Source organism: Passer domesticus, chromosome 3 (genome assembly GCF_036417665.1).
Source record: "Passer domesticus isolate bPasDom1 chromosome 3, bPasDom1.hap1, whole genome shotgun sequence".
NCBI classification, from domain to species: domain Eukaryota; kingdom Metazoa; phylum Chordata; class Aves; order Passeriformes; family Passeridae; genus Passer; species Passer domesticus.
Genome location: NC_087476.1, coordinates 101,120,306 through 101,140,772, shown reverse-complemented (window position 1 = coordinate 101,140,772; position 20,467 = coordinate 101,120,306). Strand labels below are relative to the sequence as shown.

The window sequence follows — 20,467 nt, the reverse complement described above, 5'->3', positions numbered from 1 at the left end:
CCTATGAAACTTTTCTGGAGTCATCTTGACTGTACATGAAACCTGTTTCAAATATTGAGCTGAGATGAAATGCATTTAACAATGGTTATGGTATGATCAGTGGCAAAATTATTACAGAGAATTCCTGCCATTTTTAAGGTTCCACTGTTTCTTCTGCCTTCATCTCTGATTTTATTTATTTATTTTTCTTGCCAAAAGAAATATTTTGGTTTTGACAAGTTTTATTGTTCAAATTTGTATTTTATTTTAAATCTTCAAAGCAAAAGATACCATTGTCATGGTGGGTTATAATAGATGATACATTTAAGTGAACTTGTCAGACTTCTCTGTTATGGAAGCTGACAGGATCCCAATATGGATTTAGAATTTGGACATCATGTACATGTAGTAAAAACATGAATTTGATATGGTATGGATTATGTATTTTAAAAATTGTCATATTCATATACATTTTATGATTTAAGGGATAAATGATATGTATGTGGTATAATAATGTCAAAGATGCTGCATACCAAAGAGGATTCAGAAAATTTCCTGAAAAATAGGGGTTTGAATGAGCAAGCTGTTAACTCTATTAACTTCAGGCCTTTGTATCTCCAAGTACCATAATAGTAATATTTCTGCTATAAAAAAATGCAGCGTGTGACAATAATACATACAAAAAACTGTTTAATCAAAATATTTTATCAATTAAAATGGGTTGTTCCCGTATTGAACTTCTTGTTTGAAATTTCTATTTCAAAGAACCCTGAAATCAAGAATTGATCTAACTTTATGCACTCCCAGTAAAGAAAGCTGGAGCAGGTGATGTCCAGAGGCTCTTTCTAACCAATAGTTCTATAATTGTTTGATTAAAGATACTGCTACTAATAATTTGCAACCTTGCCATTTTGTCACCTTTGATAGAGAGATAGTAACAGATGCTTATGCCTTAATAGAAGTTTACAGTTTTTAGAAGAAGAAAAGTTTTTTAGAAGAAAAATGAGGCCAAGAAACAGCAATGTCAAATGCAGTAACAGGCCTATTCTTGCTCAACTTTCAGTGAGCATGTACTGGCCTTAGTGGAGTTTGCTGATAAATTCATTTAAGTTGTGAAGTTCTGTGTGAGATAAACAATATTGGTTCGTGGTTCCTGTGAAGTTGGTCTGGAAAGCAAATATGCTGGAGACAGTATCCCATAAAGAGTTTGTATCCTGTGTTACAGATGCTTGTCTTGGGACAGAAGCAATTCAGAGAGTCAGAGCAAGCAAGTTTTAGTTTTGGCACTTTTCCCTTCACCTTGAGGACAGTGACATTCAAGTCACAAAGTGCTTTTGCTGAGACTGAGCTTTTCTCTTACATCATCAGTATTCCAGCTGCAGTTCTAAAGTTGTTTTTTTTTTTTTTTTTCCTGGATCCTTGGGTTCCCTCCACCCTTTCATCTAACTCTGCTATTCAAAAAAGGATGATCATCAAGCCACCTAAATTATATCCACTCTCCTATGTAGTTTATTATGCTGTGAAGTAACTCTCTGTTTGTTTGACTTGTTTTGCAGGTAAGTAGCACAAGCACCCAACAGTCAACAATTTACGGTAAGTATATTTTGTAATTAGGAAAACTAAAATTGAATTCCTGTTTTTTTCTTTAAAAGGAATAAACAAAGTAGGGGGTTAGTCATACAATAACATTTGTTTCAGATGCTAGTCAGAATGTTTGCAGATGTTATTGGGTTTACATTTTTCTCCTCAAAGTGTTATTCATCTGTTGCAGGAAGAAATAAATATAAATACTCAAGGCAATATTTCAAGGAAGTTGAGCAAACAATGTTTACTTTACACACAATAAACAAATGAGAGTTTCTTTTTTATTCTCAACTCCTTTCAGTTATAGTAATCTTAGAAGTTGTTTAAACTGAATGGAAATCTCACACAAATGCTGTGTAAAACATTGGTGTCTCTAACTTTTTTACTACAGCATAACTAAGACTCTTCTGCTTATCCAGTCTTTGACTTAATGAAAATATTATTAACACTGAGTTATTATCTATCTAGTATAATTAATAGATCTCAGTGTGCTTTCTAAAATATGTCAGTGTCATCTTTCTTCCCCTTCAGCTGGGGAAATAATCACAGAATGGTTGCAAGGGACTTCTGGAGGTCATACAGTCAAAGCCAAGAGTGGTGAAGAGACCCTATTAGAAGCATATGGTGAAAAGATAGATCCTGGGTCACTATCAGGGCTCTGACAGGGCTTGCCATCCTCTGTGGTGCTCAGTTGTTATAAAATAAATCTGCTTTTTCTAGTATACATCGCTGCTCCCAATAATTTAAAGTCTAAGTATGGTACTCAGTTACTACCCACGCAAACTTTAAAATTCAAATGTTAATTTTTAGCTTTTTTTAACTTTCCAGCCTCTCTAGAGGCAGTTGTTATACTGTTAATATACTGTGAAAGGTGTTACAGCTTTGCACTGCAGTGTTGGGAATTTAATAAGTGTACATGGCACATTTTTTCTTGTGGCAAGATGGATGACTCTCAGCACTTGACACTGATGCTGTTTGAGCATTTGATCCTCTTAGAAAGTGATTGTGTTGTCCTCCCTGTAGTTTTAACTTTGTAGAACATTTTTCTTGTTACTGCTCAACTCCATAGAATTCTTATTTGGTGTGGGGGTTTCTTGTTTGTTTCTTTTTTCTTTTTGTTTAGGTTTAGTTTTGGTTTTTGGTTGTTTTTTTGTTTGTTTGTTTGGGTTTTTTGTTTGTTTTTTTTTGCAATAACATTTGAACATTTGTTCCTTTCTTCCCTTCACAGGTACCATTTTTTATCTTGGGGACAATTTTATTTTGAATTCAGATTGTTCTCTTTAACTGATCACACAACTCACTCATCCTTAGTCATGGAGGATTTTTCTTTCAACTTTACTGTACATTGACAACGCCTGTAAGTTTATGATCTAGTCTACATTTTTTTTTAGATCTAGCAATTCAGTTGTGTTTATTATACCTGTGCCCTAATTATCTGATCTTCTTTGACTATGCTTTCTCATTTTCCCATGGCATCTTCTCCAGAAGTTTACTTGTGCTGCCTGATTTCTGTCATCTTTTGTAAACTGTTCTGCCAGAGGATTATTGCTCTACATCAACTATCACCTTTTTCCCTGAGATTTTTTTTGGTGCATGTTTGTACATGCACATACAAAAGTGTGGTAGATGTGAAGTCACATTTCAACAGAGAAATAAAATATGTGACATTAAAATTGTCAAGACCCGATACTGAACATAGAGTTACATATCCTTTGCAGAGGTCAGCTCTGAATTTCTTCTGCCCCTTGAAACAGAATTATGTCCTTGCACTGCCATTTTATCTCCTGCATGCTAAATTGGTTCCATTGTTATGTTTCCATAAATTTAATTTTTTGCAGGTGGGTTACAGGGCTGGTATATATAAATAGGAAGGGCGAATGGATGCTTTTCATTTGTGTTTTCATTTATTCTGTCTGCTCAGAAGTGAGGAAATGACTCTTATAGTTCTTCCTTGCAGACTCAGCTCATGGTTCCACTTCAGAAAAGGATTCCAAGAGGTGATTTTCTAGCTCTAGTGCCTCATGTAAGTCCTGGAATTCTAAAAATCTGACAGGACCTGCTGAGTAGGATTTGGATACCCCAATTCATACTAGCAGGTTTTTTTGATGAAAAAGTTACCTCTGAGCAGCAGAAGTACAAAAAACCTCCCTAGCTCCAACTGACTATTTATGTTGTGGAGTTTTTTAATATACTTTTGACATAACTTTCAATATGTTCTCCTAAGACTGTATGTGTGTCCTAGCATTATTTTCACCTTCCAGCAGAAATGGAGTATATCACATATGCTGCTCATACTGCAACAACAATGAGTCTTTTGGGTAAAGTGAGGACTGATATATATGACAAGATTATATGTGTCTTCAAAATAATATCCTGTATTTTCAAACTGTAAAATATATTTTATGCAATTTTTCTACAGACTGGCTGTTTAGACTGAGATAAAATGAATGTTTTAAAATTTTCTTTTATGTGAGAATTTCTTATATCTTCAACTGTGTTAATTTTATTGTTGCAAATTGTCTCAAAGGCAATGCCTTACATGCATGAAACTTCCTAGAAGAGTGACTAGTGACTACTCCTATGTAGTTTCTGGCAATATTTCTAGAAGTATTTTTCAAAATTTACTTTTACCTGGGAGCTGATATGCTGAAGCAGTTGAAAATAAGTTATTTCTTCAAAGCAACTGGTGAAGATTTGTGCTTTTCTTTTTTTTTTTTTTTTTTTTTTTTTACCTCCTATTCTGGATGAGCCTGTTTACTAAAAAGAGCCTTAACAGAAAGATCATCTTACATTAATCTGTTGGCTGTGATTTGGGCTGGGCACTGTTGGGCATCTTGCCCAGACAAACTTTCTGACAGTATTGGAAAGGGAAGTCTGTCCTCATTTCCACTGGCAGCAAGCTGCAGCCATGATCATTTAATGTTTCATCATAACATTTCAGGCACTGTTTCTTTGCTGTTTTTTCCTTTGGTACCTCTTTTGCTCTTGTACTCTTAATTTTGAAACAACACAAAAAATCTGGTCAGAAAATAGGCCTCACATTTTCCTAAGAATATTCTCAGCATTGTAAAAAGTTGTGTAATATCCCGAACATCACTTGAAATAATGGTACTCTTCCCTTTATCTCAGCAGTTGTACAGTACTTCCCTTTTATAGGCAGTCAAGATTCGTTCTTCTATTGGCTTTAGATGATAGTGATTTACTCTCATAGAGCATCAAAAACCATGAGTAATAGAAATAATTACACTGGAACTAGTGCATCTATCTAAGTAAAGCATATAGATTATATATTTATTAAAATAATAATAAAATATGAGTTCATCTCAGTTTGGCTCCATCTTAACGTGAACCTGTCACATTCCCTATTTTGTAATTCTTTCCGTACTGTAATTCCATCAGTGAAGGAAAGAATAAGAACTGTGGCTGTCTGAGAGGTGTATCTGAGACTGTCAGTTCTCAAAGAGTTACCTTGATACATTTGTGGCTTGTGGTGCTTCTAAATATTTTATGTTAACTGCCTTATTGGAAGATGGAAGATTAAAATTTAGGTGCTATCTTGAAAATGTGGAATGTATGCTCCCACTTTCACTAGGCTTTCTAAGAGCTTTGGAAAAGGAATGATAGCAAAGTAGATGTTTCTTATAGCAAGAAGACAAGGCACTAATTTCTTCCATTCAAAAATGTAAAATCTTTATTTTGTGTCAGAGGATAACAACCTGAATGTTTTACTTACAAAAAAAGGGAAGGAATTGACTGAAGGTTCTGTAGTTCACTAGCTGTTGAAATGAAACCGTTCATTAATGCTATTTTAGTTGCTTCCTACTAGCCCTTTAAAATCCTTTAAAACAAAGACCTTTTAAACTTTTTAAAATGTCAAAACTTGCATCAAGCAGAAAATAGAATGATTGGTTTATTGAGAGTGAAAGGGTCTAAATCTGATATTGTTTAAATTTCCCAGTTTCCAGGGTGAAGGAGTGTTTATAGAACAGCACAAGTGGCAATTTCACTGCTCTGTTTTGTCAGTGTGCCTCAGCAGGGAGATCAGAGGAACCACATCTGGCTTTATGAAAGGATGTCCTCCTTTTTGTGATTTTCATCCTTTTTCCTGTCTGCAGGCCCTTTCCACAGTGTTGCAAATTAACACTAACTTCTGTGGTGGCTTTGATGATGTTGGGTGCTTGCCTGCAGCCCTTGTTGACACTGCCAAGATAATGTCCCTGAGCAATCAGGTGCTGATAAATCTTAGTGATGATCAAAATGGGGTTGTTTGGGACAAATTCACATTTGTTGCTTGTGGAGAAATTTCTGTTCCCTGTTACAATTTTTTTCTGTTGCAATAGTTTTCAATTTTTTTCTTTTATTTTCTTCTATGTAATGCTCTCAAGAACAACAGCCATTTTGCTAACTTGACTTTGAACCTGAAAAGCTACAAAATAGAAACAACTTAAGTGATGTTTATGCCCACTTAGAGCAAGGGGGTTGCTACTGTGTGAGTCCTCTCTACATCACCATCATCCTGAGTGTGGGCAAGAGCAGGACCTCATCCTTCAGCTGAGCAGGGCAACCTGGTTGTGAGCAGGGATGCCAGTGTCCCTGGTATACTGGTCGTGCCTGGGGTCCCATGCCCTGTCATTCTCTGAGTGACTAATATGGAAATTTAGCACATTTTTTGATAATAAAAATCACAGGATTTTGTAAAGAGGGCAACAAGCCAGTTTCAATGGAAGTGTGCCTGCTGAGATGGTAAGCTGTGGTTAAGCTCAGTCTGAAAATAATATAGCTGGTTTAGGAAGGAAACGATTCAGAGAATATATGCTTAAAGTCCTTGGGGGGTTCTGTCATTGTCTGATGTAACTACAGCAAAAATTCAAATCCTATTCCTGTGATGAGCTTCCGTCTGGTTATTACTGAGATATGGTCATTTGTCAAAACTTAATGGACCCCAAAAAATAAGTGTCTCAACAAGTGCATCTATATTCATGTTTTAATTCAGCTTGGGGTGCTCCTCTGAAGTGAATTTCCCAATCAGTCTCCTTTGGTTGGTTTTGTTGAACAGCAGAACACGAACATGAAATTGATGCTTTTTGTTTATGAACTAGAGGATGTGCTCAAGGAGTCTTGAATGTACACCAGGTAAAAGTGAGCTTCAGGAGAAGGCATCAAAGCAGAGCTGGTCTCAAGTTTAAACAGAGAAAGAGAAAAATCTGAAATACATACAGTGGGGATAACAGATCCTCAACACTAAATTTTCATCTGTAAACCAGTTCCTATGTGTCTATAATACCTGCTAATATAAACGTAATTTGTAATTTTCCTGCAAAAAATTTTACCTTGCAGTGCTTAATACTGGTAAAATAGCACAGAAATGTGTGTCATTCTGCAGATCAGAAAGTGAGTGTTAGTATGTGAGGAGTGTCAAAGCTGAGAATTATGGGAGGGGTTCTTTTGCCCAGTCTTTAAATGCATTTATGAATATTTAGCATTTCTTCATCTGCAAAACCAGTTCTTTATTCTATCCAAAAAGAAGAGGAAGGATCCTTGCTTTACTCTTAGAGATGCAAGAACCTCTTCCTTCAGTTGCAGGGTGAGTACAACTCACTCTGGAGGGCTGTGTACTGATGTTTTGTGCCTTTTCCACATACCCTGAAGAATGAGTCCAAAGCAAAAATGACTCTTTGGGGTCAATGGCAAATAAACCATCCCTCCTCTTACAGGTCAATCCTCAGAAAAATCAGAACAGCTCGTTGTGTTGGGGCGCTGTTGTTGTATCTTAGCCTTACATATGCTTTGGGGAATGAAGGTTTCTGTGAGTTTTAGCAATATTCTGTTCCAGGCACTGTGCAAAGCTTCAGACCCTCTCCATGTACCAGCTGAGTGTGTCTGAGTAACAACACCATGACCGAGCTCATGGAGGTGCTGAATGAAGTTCAGTGTTACTGAAGGCTGAGGTGAGAGGTCATGAAGTGGCTGGTGCCACAAGTATAAACAGTCGTGGCACTGTTAGGGGGGCTGTGGTGAATGAGAGAGAAAAACTGACTGGAAAAGACAAGGGTAAAGAAGGAGAGATGACTGCCCTGGAAAAAAACATTCTTGGTCAATAACAGTCCAACAAAGTTTGTTTTTTTTAATTAGTGACACTGAAGATGGATTGGAAAATTGTTCCTGGATCACTGTCATTCACATATGTGGTGAAGTTTGTAAAGATTTAATTTCAGCAGTAACAGTTTCCTCTTATAAATAACAATCTCAAGCTGCTACACAAAGGAGGTTGCTGTTATTACCCTATTTCTGTGGGGAATAGGGCTGAGATGCTGGAGGGGTGGCGAGAAATTACTTGTTTGAAGACACTCAGCTGACCCAAACAGATTGAGCAGGAATTCCCAGTTTCCCTGAAGTATCAGAGCAGTGCTCAGTGTGTGCAGTATATACAAACCAACAAACACCAGTTAGTGGCTCTGTGGTACAGAATGGGGGTGCTCACCCGGCCTCTGGGAGCTGCCTCTGCAGCCTGAATAGTACCTGGATCTGGGATAGGGAGGGAGAAGACTGGGGGTGGACTTGTCCTTCTCCCAGAAGTGCCCAAGGTTATATCCAGTTGCTACCAAAAGCTATGTGCAGTCATGTAAAATTAATATATAATCTAAGTCTGTGTGTTGAATGGTTTATGTGAGCTACTGTGGAGGCCAAATTTTGTTGAGTGTCAATACTGTCAGCAAGTTGTCCCTCATTATTCTGTGGGTATTAGTAAGTTCATTCCGTGTTCTTTGATAGTGCTTATTATCTAAATTATTTTAAGTGGTTTGTGTCAGCTCAGTAAATGCTGGTTATGATTTAAAAAGCATTTTCACAGGTGCTTTGCTACATTTGCATTCAAGAGGCATATGCTCTTTTTGCATACATCATATGGATATGCAGTCACTTTCAGAAGCAGATGTTTCACCCACGTACATAGGGTGGATTTCTGTCAGATGAACTAGAAGGGTGAATTTCTGTCAGATGAAGTAGAGACTTCCCTGTCAGAGGAAACCATTGGCACTCCCAAATTCTTTGGTCTTGTCGTTTGGTTCCGAAGTGTGCAAATTACTTCCAGGCACAAAACATCTCCAGAAAGCATTTGTAACTTTGCACGAGGAGCCTGATCCAAAGGTTTCCTTCTGCCAGAGCTGCTGGAAGCTTGGTAGTGTTGTGTGCCGCTTGCCAGGGAAGCCTCGGGCTGTGACTCGTGGCTGAGCTCTCACGCAGGCTGTGCTCATGGCACGGCTGTGCATTAGTTACCAGACCCGCTTTCCCTCCTTCGGACTGCCTGTCTTCCAGGCTTAGAGGGAGGTCCAGCCGCGTCAGGGTGCGTGTGGGAAGGATGGAAGCGAAGCAAGGACGTAGAGAAGGCGGCTTTTCGGGACGTGCGGGCAGCCTGGCAGCGCCTTTGGCCGCCGGGCTGTCCCGTCGCTGTTTGTGGCTGTTTGTGGCTGTTTGTGGCTGTTTGTGGCTGTTTGTGGCTGTTTGTGGCTGTTTGTCGCTGCGCTCTCGGCGCGGCGCAGCAGATGGCAATGATGTGCCGCAAACGCCGCTCTGCATCGGGGCAGCGCCCGTGCCCCAGTCACCATGGCTGTGCCAGGTTCTCGAGGATGGATCGCATCCCAGTTATTGCCATGGTTCATTTCCACTACTGCTTTTTTTTTTTTTTTTTTTTTTCCTTTCCTTCCCAGGTTAATTTCTTCTCACTCCCTGTAAGCTGTCGCTGCTGCTGGGACAGCACGGTCTTGGTCTGTGTTGCGGACCCTCGAGATTTTGGCATAGATTTAGTTAACCAGTTCCACAGATGTCACTGGTTCTGAGTGATCTGTAGACCTTTTATGAAATGCATGCCATGATAAAGGAGGACAGGCTATGTGATTTAATGGCCCCTTCCAGACCTTAAATATTATGAATCTCACTTCTATGGTAGAGTGAAAAGATGATAAGGACTTCCTACACTACAAAGGAAGTAGGGGAGGTGAAATTTTTAACTGAAACTTCCAAATGTGTTTTTCCTACTTCCACAACCTCAGGGTCAACTGTTTAGGTGACAGGAATTTTAATTACCTTTTATAACTTGCCAGGGACAAATGATATTTGTGTGTGATATCTACTACCTTAGTGATACCATTAACAAGCTGCTCTAAGGTTTCTAATGCCTAATTTCTATGTAAATATACAAAAACACCTCAGTTTTGGAGATGCTGGCTACCACTTAGCTATGTGAAAACTGGACTACATTTGAATTTATAGACAATTCTTTGTCTATAAACCAAAGTCAAAGTGGTTTGGACAGACTATTCTTTGGACAGACTAACCAGTAAAAAACCCACTATAAAATAATAATAATAGTGATGGTAATATCAACAAATAATAATAAATAGTTAATATTGCATACAGTAAGAGCAACTTGTAAATGAAAGTATTGATTGCTCCCTTGCATTGCTGTCCATCTGTTATTTTAGGCTTTTCTATACATTCTATCAGCATAATGCCTAAGTGAATAATTTAATATCAAATCAGCATTAAAGATTTTCTGGATTCTGATACCAAATTTAAAAGTTATGTGCTTATCCTGTAAAAGATATTTATGAACACAATGTATGTAGTCAATGTATGTAGGCACTGCTGCTCTGAGAAGTATTTTTTACTCTATTGACTGTTAGGATATTTTTTAAGGCTGTTGATTTTTTTTTTTTTTTTTTTTTTGTAATGCAGCTCTATTAAAGCAATTCTGAAAGGATGTCCAGTCACTGCTAATTCCTGTGTAAATTAAGCATAATCACTCAGAAAAGAGACCCTTTATTTAGTGAGTTTAAAGCTCATTATACAATTTTGTAGGGGGGAAAATTACCCTGCCTGTAAATTAGCTGCATTTCCTAATGAAATAACTTGGCAATTTTTTCAGCCTCCTTTGATAGGAATAAGAATTATAGTGGCATTGGAAAGTAAAATCATGCTATTCCTACTGGCAGTTTTTTCAATTGTACAAGAAATTATAACTGAACACATTTTGATTCAGATTGATCTCAACAAGTAACAAAAGCATCTTTTGTCATGGTGTTTTTTTCATCTCTTTCCCACCTCTTTTATTAGAGCCTAAAGTCAGCTCCATCAGCCTCACTCCTGGTGCATGATGACACAAATTCTCTTGGGATGTGTGGCTTTCTCAAGCAATAAAGCATCATTATGCTGCTCATTTCTGAGGACACACTATTTCACGTGTGAGGTGTGTTTCAAGGGAAAAAGCAGCAGAGCTCATCATGTTAATTTTCCCAAAAAATGAGGTTTTCATCCTCCCATCAGGCTAGCAAAGGCGAGAGTATTTACCATAGGTGTCTGTGCTTGTCTTGTTCTACCCTGACACTTGTAGATGGCAGCAAATTGATGGCATTTTAAGTGCTTTGGCTGCAGCTACCAGCAACAGGAGTGGTAGAAGACAAAATAATTGTTCTTGAGCTGGCTGTCCTCTTGCAAGCAGCAGCAGCCTCAGTGCACATTAGCAAGCCAGGCTGGTGCCTGTGGCTCTGCAGTGCACACAGCCGTCTGCTGAGCCAAGTGTCGTGGCAGAGGTACACAGACCTGCTGTAAAATTGAAATTCATTCTCAGAATGCCTGAAAGAACTGCTTTTTCCTGAAATTGGTTATGCTTTGTAATATAGATATTAATCATATGTAGTTGTAGGGTGTGGCTGGTTTTCTTTCATTTGGAAAAGGTATAAATTTAGGGGCATATGGATTAGTATTCACAGGGTTTCTTTTTTCTCTTCTGGCTTTGGCCAGTTTTCAGCTGTATAAAATAAAGGTTTAAGAATGGTTTGGCTTTGAAAAATAACATTCAGACTGTCCATAAAGTATTCAGAAAGGTCATCTCAGTGTGTGGGTGCTTTCTTCATTTCTTCACACAACAGCTCTCTTTGTTTTATGATAACAGCAAGAAGCAAGTTCTTTGAAGTCTTTTTCAGTGTATTAAAATTAGTGAAAGATTAAATGGGCTTTTGTTACATTTGATCAGTGTGAAGCTTTGTGTCAGTGTGAACAATATTCCTTCAGCAGCTAGGACCTGGTACTAAAATTCTGCAGCTGGACAGTGGTTTTGGGTCAATAACTGGTTTTGGAGTTGCATGCAGTCCAGCACAGAAAAGCAAAGCCATTTCCTAATACTGATTCCTCTGGTTTTTGTGTGGATTCCTCTTTAAAACATAGGGCTGTGCATACTTGTCAAACAGGCCAGCGTGGTGGAAAATTATATTTCTATTTTAGATGGAATGAGAATGTAGCTCCCTGAAGTTGGTGTACATAAGTCTGAATTGCCAATACTTTTGGGTTTGCACACTACTACTGATTTTCAGTGCTTAACAGTAGATGCTCATCACTTTTAAAGGTGATGTATTTCTGCTTAGCATTTTCAGCATCTGAAGACAGACCCCTGAGAGAGTAGCAATAATAAAATTCATTCTCTTTGCAAGTGTGAAAACATAATAGTGTGAATTTCCTAGGGCAGACAATTCTGTGAAAGAGAAATACTAATTTCTGGTGAAATTAAATTTTTTTGTTTGATGTAATCCTTGATGTATTTTATATCTATAAATTTGTTGTTTATATCTATAAGATTGATCGTTGCACATAACCAATAAATATCATAAAAAACCCTGTAGGATAAAGGAAATGAAAAATAAGCAAATTTGATGTGAAAGGTGCATTACTCCATTGCTATTCTGATAATTAGAGAGAAAAAATTAATAGTTGGCATAAAGTATTTTAAACATGAGGATCTCTTATTAGGTTCTTCAAGACTGTAATTAATCACTTGCAGCCACATATGTTCTTTGCATAGTGGTGTGCAGCAGTAGCATTTCATTAAAATTCAATTCAATAATAACAGGTCACTCAGGATGTCATTTCCTCTGGAGAAGGTTGGGAAGTTGAATGCTGGCTGCTTCACCCCTCATGTGCTGTACCAGCACACTGAGTTGGGTAGAGGAGAGTGCAAGTTGAGCACACCAGAAAGCCCCTTGGTCTGGGTGGAAATGCTGATGTGAGTGCTGGGAGCAGAGGGAAGGGCACAGGGCAGCAGGTGGACAATGTGCCAGTGAGCACAGTCACAGAGCTCTGATAAAGACAGTGCAAGTCACAGCCAAATTCCTACCTAAAGGAAGTGCCACGGTTAAGAAGAAATAATTAATAATAATATAAAATAAATGCAAGTGATATATTGTCCTTGTGGCACTTGTCCTTTTGGACTTTAACAATTTTTACTTTTTTTTTTTTTTTTTTTTTTTTTTTTTTTTTTTTTTTTTTTTTTTAGCAATAGTCATGGATTGAATACTCACAGCTCCTGTGCGGCCCTGGTGCTTTAGCTAGTTTGCACTGGCAGTGAAGTTAAGAGAAAAATGGGTGGAGAAGTGGTTGGAGTTGCTCTGATTGTCACTTAGTTTTATTAATCCCTTAAGGAACAAGATACCAGAGGGACAGATTTTGTCTAGTACATTCCATGTTAGTTTTGAGGGACAGGATGAAACATAAGCAAGAGTAAGAAGGTGCCTTTGGTGCCCAGTGGGATTTGGGAACTGAGAAACATTTTGATAACAGACAGTTCTCTGGAGGCATCACTGTTTTCCTGAGTCCTTACAGACTGTTGGGAACCAGTTACCAGTTAATCATTCCATCCTCACAGCATGTAGGGTGCTCCCTCATGCAGTAAATATAAAACATTTTCCCATGCAGCTGAAGGAACCTGAAGCCCCATTCTGCACCATCTTCTGCTTGTGATTTACATTCCTTTTGAAATATATCTCACTGGCATTACAGGAAAACACATTAGGCTCCTGGAATTGTTCTTGGAGTCAATGAAGAGCAACATAAGTTGTACAGTTGCACCCTATTGTTTTAGATTTTACTTCAAGAAGATTTTTTTGCAATTAGATTGTTGTTGAAGTCAACAAAGTACAAACATAGGGAGCAGGGAGGTTTTGAAAGGGAGGGCACCTGCCAGTAGCTGCCTGAGGATTCTTTCTAATCCTAAATATGATTTAATGCTCTGTGAAAAGAATTAAGAATCCCATTTTACACTGAAGCATGCTGTTAATGTGCATATAAAAACCTCAGCAGTTTTATTGACAGTTATGAATTTACAACTGCTGTTGGTGAATTTTTTTTAAAGACTGCTTTCCTTTACCCAATTCTTTGCAGACCATTGTCATAGTTTGCTATTAGCTAAGGCAGAACCTCATTTAGCAGAAATGCATAGGTCTTCAATTTCACTGTATACATCAGGAAAAAAAGAAAATCAATGTGGAGCCTGGACTTAGTCTGCTGATGCCAGAGATGACTATCTGCAGCATGCAGAAAGAAACCCTGGCTCAGATTAGTTTTTCTTTACCCTTTGGATGTTAAAAATGACAGAAAGGGGCTACAGCTGGTGAGAGTTCTTATTACCATTATCCTCTGGTCAAATTTGGTGTTAATCCTAAGGACTGTCAGTGTATGTACCAAATATTCCAAGTACTCAGTATTTAGTATTAATTTATATTTATTATTATAATATATATTTATTGATAGGAGTATGAGTATTAAGAAATAATTTGTACATTTGAAGTTTCATGTTTGCATTCAATATCCATTGTGTGTTTGTGTGCAGATGATTGCCACACACCCGTGACTGTACGTGTATGTACACACACACACACACACCACACACACACACACACACGTGTATATATAAATACACATAGATGCTCCTCTTTGTCTGTGTACAGGTACCTGCCCTTCTAGTCTATTTATATATAAGAAGATGGGACTGAATGACTCTTTAAATTGAATATTCACAATTCCTTTTGTGATATTTATACAGTATCTAAACATCAAGAATATAAAGGGGTAAAGATAAGTTTTATTTTTAAACAAGGGTTTGGAAAAAAAACCACCCAACGCTCAGCTTGCAGAGACCAGATTTCACAGGAGGGGTCTCTCTGTGTGGAATTTCTGTTAAATTGACTGTCAGTGAGAATATTCCTTATAAATTGTGTTCTTTAGACTTAACTAAAAACCCCTAAAGGAAAAGATTTTAATGAATTTTTTGACAATTTGAAAGTTATTGTTCCGTTGGATCTAAAATAGACCTATTTTCCCCTTTTTTATTACACTTGCCATGACGTCTTTTACAGAAATGTCTTTGAAATAATGTCTCAAATGTGCATGTGGGCCAAGAATATATATATAATGTATGTGTATATCTGTATATATATATATATATATGGTAAATGAGAATTTTTAGTAAAATATAAATTTTTAGTAAAATATAAAGCAAGATAGGAAACTTTTGAGAAAATGGGAAGGTATAATTATACCAAAAACTCTGCTTTTGAAACTGGAAGGGTTTCCTTAAATAATTTTTTCTATCCCTACCAATGCTGCTATTCTGGCCTGTGGAAAATGACACTGACTGGTCTTGACGTGATAGGATGGAGATATTCTTTATGACTCTACACTAAGAATAAACTGGAGCTTCCCAATTATTTCTATCAACTGTTATATTTTTAATTTTATTTCCAGCGGTTCTATTTCATGGTGTGTTTGTGGGATCAGGGTCTGCATATCTCATCTACTCATCTACTATTCTTTTCTGAATTATTTTATTTATAATTTTTACTTTTTAATTCTGAAACATTACCAACATTTGCCAGTAGACTCTGCAAAGTAACTGAATTCAGTAGTTAATTTCAAGGGAATGTTGAGCTATTTTTTGCCCAGACTCATTCTCTGGTTCTGCCTTTCCAGAGATATGAATTCAGTGTATTTGAGCAGTGAATTTGCCTTAATTTCCAGATATGCACAAATGTGCATATCTCAGCTTGGGAATCCAGCTCTGGTTTGGATCTTGGGAGATGCTGGTTCTGGACTTTTTCCTGACAGTTGACCCTGATTCATTAACCTGATCTCTTTGAAGTACCTTGGGATGCCAGGAAATTGTGTGTATATTGTTGTTTGCTTCCTATGTAAAATTATCCCCTGAAGATGCTGTAGTTTGACATAGTGCTTTAGATTTTAACATGTTTGAGATGTATTCCTCATTTTATCTTACTCCATTGCTCATGTTTCTTTTGGAAAAGGGATAATTTGATTCTGGAAGGCAAACTTCTTTTAGAAATATTATTGTCTTCTCTTTTTATTTTTTTTTCTTAAATGTCATTTTTCTAAGGACCTTTTTAGAGATTCTAAGACATTTTCTCATTCCTTCAAAAACACAGGATCTGTATGAAATGAACCTCATTATAAGTCAGAGTATTACTTCATATTAAGTATACAGTATGTATGATGGACAATAGAAATGGAATGACCTGTGGCATATGCTGTGTCAGGTATTTTTCTGTACTTAATGGTCTATGGTCCTTTCCTAGAGATACTATCAAACCTTATATAGGTGAGCTAGTTCTAAGTTCTAATCTAATTCTAAAATTAATTCTAAAGATGAGCTACTCTTAATTTAAATATAGTAGTTTACATTTACATAGCAAATATTTTTCCAATATTAATTAATTAATCAGCTTTAGAATTGGAAGAGTTGGTTTTTTTGGGTTTTTTTTGTGAGCTAATTAGATGTAATCTCACTTTCTCTATCTGCATTACCTTTAATCAGCTTTCTCCGGCCAGACATCACTCTTAATTCAGTTATTTCACTTCCAAACTGTAATTGTGTTTATATATTGTAGGCATTTATAGTAATGCTTGGTCTTGCTTGTTTGCATGAGCCTCAGCATTTCCCCATAACCCTCCAAATGGATTTTGATTCCTGTGGTGATAATAAGAGTGGCAGAAACTGCTGCAGTAATGTGAACAGCAGATTTATAATACTGTACATGAGAACCAAATATATCGTGGAACAGGCTGCTGCTGCTGGGGACTTGATCTGTTGGAAAGACTTGTTTCATGCACATGTTTTCATTCTCTATTTCTGAGCTGACAGTTTGGGGTGACATTTATAGGATTCCCATCTTATCTCTCTACCTGTTTGGTAGAAGTAGTTCCATACCCGCAGGATGAGTTACACCTGCATCAGCTAGGAAATGAATCAAGCCTTGGTCTAATCTGCTCCTTCTGCACCCCTAACAAATCTTCCATCTCTACTTTGATGAACAAAAAAAAGTATGTTTTGGAAAATGAATGCCTTAATGTTTTTCTGTCCCCTGCCCAAGCCACAGGGGCTATCTGGGGCGCTGTGGAGATGAACCTCTCCATTTTTCTCTGTTCTGCATTGACAGCATTTTGCCCCAGAATCAAGTTTCTCTTACTGAAGGGTCTCCATTGGCACAAGCACCAAGGAGCCAGCATGTGCTCCACAATGCATCTGAACACAAATGTTGGGGTCTAGAAATTAGTGAGTGCTGTTCTGGGTATTAAAGTGCTGTGAATCCTGCTAACCCTGAGCAATATTTCAAATATTTAGAAAGACAAATGTTAAATGATTTTTGAATATTATCCATTAATAATGTTAGGTAGGCAGTAGCAATTTAATTTAAATTAACCGTTATGCTTATATTATATACAAAATAATAATAGTCCATGTTGCATGTGAAATCAGATGGTTATTCTGATCTCAAATTGTTTGGGTTGCATCATGCTAAGAGGTCAAGATGGAAAAGAAGTATTGAAAGTTGTTTAAGGTTATGTATTTGTGTAAGACATGCTCATGATCTGCTGAAGAGGCATTCTCTTTGCTGCTGTAAGACACTTTTTACTTTCACTAACTAAAGATCAGAGCAAACTATTTGCATCAAAGCTTGTTATTTAAAACAGTTTATTGATGGCAACACACTTGCTGAATTTGCAAGCAAGCACCTTTATGTAGCTATAGCAGCATGAAGTGTGCCTGCCTGTTATTGGAAAGCATCCAAGGACATCCTCAGCCTTTCAGCTTTCCTCTGTGGGGTGGGGTTTTTGTTGCTGTTGCTGCTTTTCTTCATTTCCTGTACTGCAGCGATTTCTAAATAAGTGCTGGTTGATTTCTCCATTTGTTATTTTTCTCTTCAAAGTTAGGATATTTAGTGAGCCATTGAACAGATACAGACTTTTTTTCCTGGACAACTTAAGTAGGATCTCTTCCCTTTCCCTGGTGGTAGTAGCTGCCAGCAGGTTTGAGTGGCCCTCTGGAAGAACCGTGATAGCCCACATGATTTGTGATGGCCAGGGTACCAGAGGCTGCCTCTTCAAACAATACCTTGCACTTATTTGCAAATGAAGCCAGGTTGTTAATCAGAAATGGGCTGACAAGGCAACAGTGATTCCTGCCTCCAGAGGAATGCATGAGGAGTTTTGAGGGGAGGAAAGGGCAGGGCTGCGCCCCATCAGGGTTGGAAAAACTCAATAGTGAAGCTGAAGTTGGTATTTTATCCTTATGCAGAGATGATGTAAATATATTTAGATTGATGTATGAAATTTTGTAATACCATTTTTTTCTTCTGAGTATGGCATTTTCTGTTTTCTTTATCTCACTGACTGACATGAACACTCTACCACTCTATCTATAGTTTTAGATACAATTTACTGTGCTTTTGAACAAGAAGGGGTTGGTTTGTGGCAAAGCAGTGTGATGTGTGTTAAGAAAGTATTTTCAGGTTGGACTCTGAGTCTATGTGGAGAAATCATCCTAGATGGTCTTCCAAAATCTTTGTTAGACACTTGAAATAGTTTCCACGTATTTGTGAAAGTTTCTATAACTTAAGCTTCTATTTGACAGCTGTAGTGCAAATAAAGGACACTGACTGAATTTCTGTACCATGATAAAAATGTAGTCTAGTAGGATTTTAGTATTGGGAAAAAGGAACACATCTATTTTTTTTTTTTTTTTTGTAAGATACTGTGTATCTTGAATGCTAGCCCCAAGCCAGACTCGTTATAGTTACAAATTTTAATTTAATTCAGGGAAGAGAACTCTGGCAAAACATGAAAAGTAACTTTAATCTAATGTATTTGGGGTTTTTTTTTGTGATGTGCTTTTTTGTTGTTTAACTCTTGTTATTTGAACCCATTAACTAAATGACCAAGTGGCTCCATCTCTCAGTTTATGAGCTAGATGATGGATGCTGCAATTATTCTGAAATAAAGTGTTATTTTTTATAAGTTAAGAACTGGTATTTTTTAAGTGAAAAAATGGTTGCTGAACATTAGGAGCATGTTAATGGAACCAGGAGGAAGATCTGCAGAAATTCAGAGGAGGACTTTTGAGGCTTTCTGAAAGATCTTATAGAATGGAGCCCATTGACAGTCCCCTGTTCATTCTCCCTGCTGATCACTGGGTCCATCTGGACATTTAAGGCAGCTTTTAGTCTTGTGGGAAGGACATGATTTGACTCAGGTTATTGTCTCAGTCCAGTAAACTTAGCTGAAGAAAAGCTTCTATGCAGGAGTGGATTTTGTGGTGTGAGTCTACTTCTGTTTTATTTAAAGATCATGGTCTTCCTTTAACCTCGTTGGAAGAATGAACAAATCTGGTTCCCTTTCCCCTTAAATTTCTCTAGATTTCTTCATGTGTTCAATGTGCAAATTAACATGAATGCAGACTAAGCAAGGAAAGCATTTTTCAAAGACTCTCCAAGAAATACAGCATGCTGTATAAGAATTTGTTTGCTGCCAATAGATCAAGGCACAATAGTGGAGACCATGTACAAAGCCCTAGAATAGTGTTAAAGAATGTGAAGAAGATAACTACCCAGGTACCCTCACTAAAGTACAAATTCATGGCTAGTCCTACAGTCCAATTTCTACAGGACTGTGTTAGAAATTGAATTATAATTTATACCTATATAATTTGAATAGTCAGTGTGGTTGCCATCCAGGTTTTTGTGGGTTTTTTTTTTTGGGGGGGGTTTTTTTTGGTTGGGTTTTTTTTTTGTTTGTTTTGTTTTGTTTTGTTTTTTTCTAAGAAAAGCCCAAAGTGACAATTTTATTATGGTGGACAACCACAAGTTGATTGAGATGGGAGGAATTATCCTTCAGAGAATCTGATTTTATTCACATGGCAAGCTTGTGAAACCCAAAGGACACACTGTGCCTTGCCTGGCTACCAAAATTAACAGAACTTTGTTAGTTTAGATTGTAGATTGTTGTGGGGTTTTTTTTAACAGATAATGTAACCTCTCACCTTGCTTTTGAGAAGGAAATAGACTGGAGTATTATTTGTTCAAGAAAGCAGCATTCGGTTTAAACAATTTCTTGCAGTGATACTTTTGCTTGCAGCTCCTTAGAGCTACATAAATCCATTGAGGAAAACAATAACAAGTGGCAAGTGGGCTCTGATGATAACAGGTTCTTGACAGCAAAACTTCAAATGAAGAGAAGGGCAGCAAGCAGGAGGAGCAGTAATATAGGTTATAGTTGGACTCGATGATCTTAAAGGTCTCTTCCAACCTCGTTATTCTGTAATACCGGGAAGATATTTCCTCTGTTAACCTTTGCATGGGCAAGAAGTAGACTCAGTCCTCGTTCAGCTGAAAGTTTGTGGTCACAGCTGCAGCCTTGAGTGCCAGGGTGGAAGTAGAGGTGGCTTCCCTTGGCACGTGCAGGTGGCTAAAGGGTATTCCTGAGCATGAAGAGAGCATGTAGGCTGCTGGCTGCTTGCTGCCAGGCCATGGTGGGCTGTTTCCATGATCACAGCCTTGTGACACTGCTGCCAGTGTCACAGCAGTTTCTTCTTATTTTAGGCTGCTGAAAGGACTTGCTTTGTGGATTTGCTAGTTACATTGATATCCTAAAATTGAAACCATACACAGTTGCATCATGTTAATATTTGGTTTGGTAATTTCTGTTTTGCTTTATACACTTCTAATTCAACACAGGAATATGCATTCAGCTAAAAGTTTGTTGATTCCCTGTGAGCAAAAAAATGCAAACC

At 37.5% G+C, this 20,467-nt stretch overlaps 1 protein-coding gene across 10 annotated transcripts in view; it reads left to right on the top strand.

The window, feature by feature from the left end:
• The window catches only part of SMYD3 (SET and MYND domain containing 3), a 377,228-nt gene that overhangs the window by 196,648 nt on the left and 160,113 nt on the right, over nucleotides 1-20,467 (top strand). For 2 of the 10 annotated variants that reach the window (XM_064414716.1, XM_064414712.1), the window contains exons 2-3: nucleotides 1,536-1,572; nucleotides 2,792-2,920. The exons of 6 other annotated variants lie outside the window; for them this stretch is intronic. The gene's annotated coding sequence lies outside the window, so the exon portion shown is untranslated. Of the gene's footprint in view, nucleotides 1-1,535; nucleotides 1,573-2,094; nucleotides 2,207-2,791; nucleotides 2,921-20,467 lie in introns of all 10 variants that reach the window. 2 more of the 10 variants (XM_064414715.1, XM_064414717.1) reach the window with 2 other exon arrangements.